Source organism: Chenopodium album, chromosome 16 (genome assembly GCF_948465745.1).
Source record: "Chenopodium album chromosome 16, dcCheAlbu1.1, whole genome shotgun sequence".
Classification (NCBI taxonomy): domain Eukaryota; kingdom Viridiplantae; phylum Streptophyta; class Magnoliopsida; order Caryophyllales; family Amaranthaceae; genus Chenopodium; species Chenopodium album.
Window position 1 is genome coordinate 23,227,511 of NC_137849.1, and position 5,460 is coordinate 23,232,970.

Consider the following 5,460-nt stretch of genomic DNA (forward strand, 5'->3'; position numbering starts at 1 on the left):
GTTTTGGCCACTAGGAGGAGTAGTGGTGGCCGATTGCATCATAGGCTTTGGTGGATTGCGAGCCAAAGCGGCTTGATTTTGTTGACGAGCTTTGTTTAATTCTCCCTTGTCAGTCGTATTCATCCAAGCCTTGTAAAAGGAAGATAATACTATGCTTGCTGTGGGGTTTTGTACCACCCACTTAGGAAGACTAGACCATACTCAATCCAGCTAGGAATTCTTTTGGCCCTAAAATTTACATCCTTGGGAGCGTCACAATCCTATAGAGGAATAATTTTCTTTATCCCTTATTGCCTCATAACCCTGCAAGGAAAAATGTAACTAGTACTAGAAAGGCCTAAAAGCCGAATATAGGGACAATTGAAACTATTCCCAATCATACTACTTATGTTCTACCAAGGAATCACAAAGCGTATGTTAGGAATGATAAGTGACATTTATGTCACTTTTAGGGGTGTTTTTAGAGTCGTTTTCCGGTTTATTTTCCAATATTTTTCCTCGATTTTATCTTTATTTCGCTTATGTTCTTGTTCTCGTCTTTTACCCTTTAATTTGGTGATTTTTGCATTTTTATTAGTTGTTAGCTTAATTTCGTAATTTTAGTTAATAATTTCTCATTTTTCTCGTTTTCTTAATTATTTTAGTTTCGTATTTTATTTTGCATCGTTTTATTTTATTATCTTAGTCTTTGTCCCTATTCTCCCTTGTGTATATTTGGTTGTGTAGGATCGTGTTCGGAGGTCCGAGGTTCGAGTCAAATGTGCAATGCCCCTCGCTCTAACTCCTAATCGTGTTGCTCTTATCCTACACCCCACATTTCACCAAACCTACACCACATTTCCCCTGCATCTTCACCTACACACAAACTCCCCTGCTTCATTTCCTTCCCTCCACTCACAATACCACCATCACCCACTAGCCACACATTTACACAATTCACCGAACTGCGTGCACCACCTCTACTTACAGCCAACTCCCACGCAACTAGCAGCCACGCACCAATAACCCCTCGAATCGCAGCAACAGAGCAGCCCATAGCCGCAAGCTCCATTTAACCTCCAATAGCCACCGTCAATAATAGCAGCGACAACCACCATAAAACTGATAACAGCAATGCAACAAATCCCACAACCATACCCATGACCACCACAAATTAGCCGCCCCACCATCGCACCACCAATCCAATCAGAGAAGCCGCTTCAATCAACACCCATTTCAGCCCAAAAAGTCAGAATCCCTTTAGAGCGGGTGCTCTGTATAAAGAAGCGAACGCTCCTCAATCATCAAATTTCATCTACTTTTGGCAGAAGTAGAGAGCGTGCGCTCCAATGGATATTTGCGGCTGCTCAGGTTTTTATCGAGCTTAATCGTACGGATTAATGAGTTTGGATGACTGAGATTGCTTCAATTAATCCAATGGTGGAAAAATCGTATACTCATTGATGATATTGCTGATTGAACGAGATCCATTGTGATGATCAGAGAGCAGAACAGCCACAAAATGAGGAATTCGTGGGTCTGATTGATTTTTTTTTTTTGTTAGGTTTTATTTTCCTTTAATTTTAATCTATTTCTTTTTCCATTTCCTTTTCTTTTCATTATTTTCTTTTCTTTTATTTTTCTTTTCTTATTTTATTTAGCTTGTATTATAAATACCCATTTTTGAGATTTAATACTCTCTTAACTTTTAATCAACTATTATTCACCTAAGATTAGTTTAGTCTCTCTTTTATTTTCTGTCTCTAATTTAGGAGTAGTTTTAGAGAGAGAAAGCTTGGATTTCAATGGAGATTTGAGATTTTGAAAAAGCAAATTAGTGGATTCTCTTCTCAATTTTTCAACGAGCTTTTATTTCTAACTATCTCTCACCTTTATTGCTTTCATTAATTCTTGTTTTTGCTTAATTATTTGTTGATTTGAGTAGTTACTAGTTTGATTCTTGCTTTAATTCTTGTTTTAGCTTGTTTTCCATATTTTTGTTCATTTTTTTTGCTTAGATTTTGTTCTAGGGAAATGGAACAAGAATATGTTGATGAATTGAATAATTGATTGTGATTAGTATGCAATTGGTTCTTGATTATTGTGTATGGATGATGCTTATATGGATTAGAATCTTTCTAGCTAATTGATTCTATGTTCTTAATTGTTCTTTCAAACAATTTGTGTGGAAGTGAGTTGTTTCAAAATCTAAATTCTTCCATACCTATGCTAGGTTAGTTGCACGAGAGTGAATTAGCTTAGTAGGATAATTAGCATGCATAATTGCACAGGAGTGAGTTGAGTGTGTTGATCGTTCCTAATTGAGAGCATTTTCATCTAATTGCAATTTTGTTGTTGAATACATTAATGTAATTGGATTCCACTTTCCCTAGTTTTCGTTGTTTTCTCTAAGTAGTTCTTTAGTTATACCTCTCTCTATATCACGACCATCCTACTACTTTAATCAGCATAAATTGATACACTTAGTCTTCGTGGTTCGACCCTATACTTGCCACTAACTAGCTTGGTGTAAGTTTAAGTTTATAAATTTCTAATTTCATTAGGGTAGTAGACCAACGACCTATTTCACCCGTGATCAAGGAACCCCGTGAGAGAAAAATATTGTTCATTCTTCTTCATTCTTATGCTTATAAAGAATACGACGACCAAGGAATGTTCTCACTCCGTTAGCCTCAAGATTTTGTGGTTGAACAACAATTCGCAAGCGCTCCATAAGCCAAATCTAACAAAAAAAAAATAACATGAAAAAAAAAATAGCTTACAACATTATAACAACAGGTGGCGCGCGCAAGATAAATTGTCGCGCACGCCACCCGCACGCATCTTAGTAGATTGCGATGGTCATCCCAGCGTAACTTTCAGAGTTGTGTTGATTAACGAGTAAAAATAACGTACATGTAAAAGAAGTAGACTTCTTGTGAAACCGTTCTCGTTTGGATCTCTTCTAAGACGGTTTAAGCAAAGTAAGGTTTCCGCCAATGCCAATGGAGTGGGTGATGACAACCTTCTATTTGCTGCACTATGGACACCATTGAATAATCTCCATACTCTTTGCCTATCCTAAATAAACAATTGACAACAAGACAAAAACACAGAGCAATAATTTTCTTTGTGAATAACACTATTAGCGAATGAATGTGAGATGATGAAAAGCCTATAAGAAACCATGCTTAAATAGAACAAAACGGTACAATTTTTCGGCAATTTTCTCCCATCACCCGCAGGTAGTGCGCATCTCATGAGTTGCACGCGCCAACCGCACGCAACCAATTCACATGCACGCGACAGATACGCGCAACCCATGCAGTTGCGCGTGACCAAATCTATCGCGACATGTTTTTTGGTTATTTCCGTATTTTAGACTACAAAATAACGGAGATGTCAGCAAGATCTTATGACTAATCCATACACTTGCCTATTTTATTATTGTTTTCTTTCATTTCTTTTTTATTTATTTTCCTTTCTTTTGTTTTGTTTCTCTTTTCCTTTTTCTAGTTCTTTTTTCTTTTTCTTTTGAGTTCTTTTATTTTTTTCTTTCTTTTCCTTTCCTTTTTATTTTTTGACCGTCTCTTTCTTTATTGGTTTTTCGAGGGGGGTAAGTCGGGAACCCTTTCCCTCCCTCGGGAAATTTTTGCTTTTTTAACACTTATGGAAATAAAAATAAAATACGATATATACAAAAATACATCATATATACAAAAATCGTAAATATATATATATATATATATATATATATATATATATATATATATATATATACACACACATGATGCCATTCACGGTCTCTCACGGAACTTGTTTTAAAATTAGGACAGTAATAAAAAAAATGTATATGATATAAAAAAAATACATGTACGGAATAAAACATACCGACTCAACCGTCTCTGTTACGAACGGTTTGTCCTCATCCTCTGCTGCCAGATGAATCTCGCGAATTACCAACCCAAAGGCATTGGTATCCGTGATCTCCGTTGTAGGAGGCACCCAACCACCCAGCTCGACCCGCTAAAAATATGCAATAACAAAAGAGGTCAAGTTCCGAATAGTAAAAAATATATATAATGAAGTAAAAAGAAAAGAACTAATCGGAACGAAGGCTAGAAAAGGAGTTAGCCTGGATGCAACGAATGTCGGGTAAGACGCACCTGGCAGCACAATCTACTCCATTGGATAACCAAGGCATGCCTGAGCTCGATCCTCGGTAGACAGCAGGTCCAGACGCAGCATCCGGATCGAAGGGTCCGCACGAACCAAACACTACAAGAAAATTGTCTTTTGATAGCTACTATTTCGTAGCGATTGTACATTCGCTACAATATGCACATATGTTTGTGAAATAGTATAGGAATCCGTATCATTTTACAATTGACACAGTAAACCCATAAGAAATCGATACGAAAAACATATGAATATTTGTTCACCTTTATTCTACACATTTATAAAATTATGAAAAAGCGTATAGTTTACAATCGCCACTAAAACCCAAAAATCGATACGAAAAGCCTTTTTAACACTATATTTTAAAATTTTGTTTGACAAATAAAACATAAAATATGTCATAGCTTATTGGAAAAACATTTAATATTATAGCTTGAGGTAGCATGTTCGAATCTTGTATAGATCATACGTAGGAATTTTTTTTTTATTTTTTGTAGAAAATGAGTTCAACAATTGTAGCAATTATAATCGCTACAATAATCACCAAGATTGAATGTAGTTTTCCATATTAATTAATGAGGACAACCCCAGTAAAAGCGAAAAACACTACTAAAGGCTATGGCAACTACGGATATTGTATTGAGTGACAATTCGTTGGGAATTTTTTTTGTAGCAATTACAATCGTTACGAAATGTTAAATTAATCATTACGAAAAGGTATTTTTCTTTTAGTGAAAGGCTTCTTGGACGAAAACTGCTAGGTGCTCGCCTAAAAACAACGCGTTCGTCCGCTAAAGCATGGAGAGTCCCTGGTAAAGGGCCCGGAAACGGCAACGAACCGCACCTGCCAGAACAGCCTTAGGGACCTCAACAATCAGAATCTAAGGGCGAGGATCGATCTATTAAAACGCAACCGCATGTCAAAAAATAAAAACGTCACCTGAAAAATAAAAACATGTGTTGCCAAAATCATACTCACCGACGCACGAGTCGCCGAGAGAATCCTCTGGCGAAAGTTGCCGGCTATAGTAGCTTGCTTCTTCTTTATTGCAACCAAACGAAGCCCGATAGGGAAACGAGCCTCCTCAAGTATCTTGGGGGCTAAGAAAGGGACGTACGAGTATCCTCTAGCCTAAAAAAAATACAACGTGATCAAAAGAGCCATAAAAGAAGAAATAAATAAAAGACAAATGAAGTAAACACGTACCTCGAGAATACGACCGTGCCATGAAATGGGGATCCAAGGCAACTCAGTAGCTGCCGCGGGATCTATCACCCGGGTCGCCTTGCCCATAGCCGTAA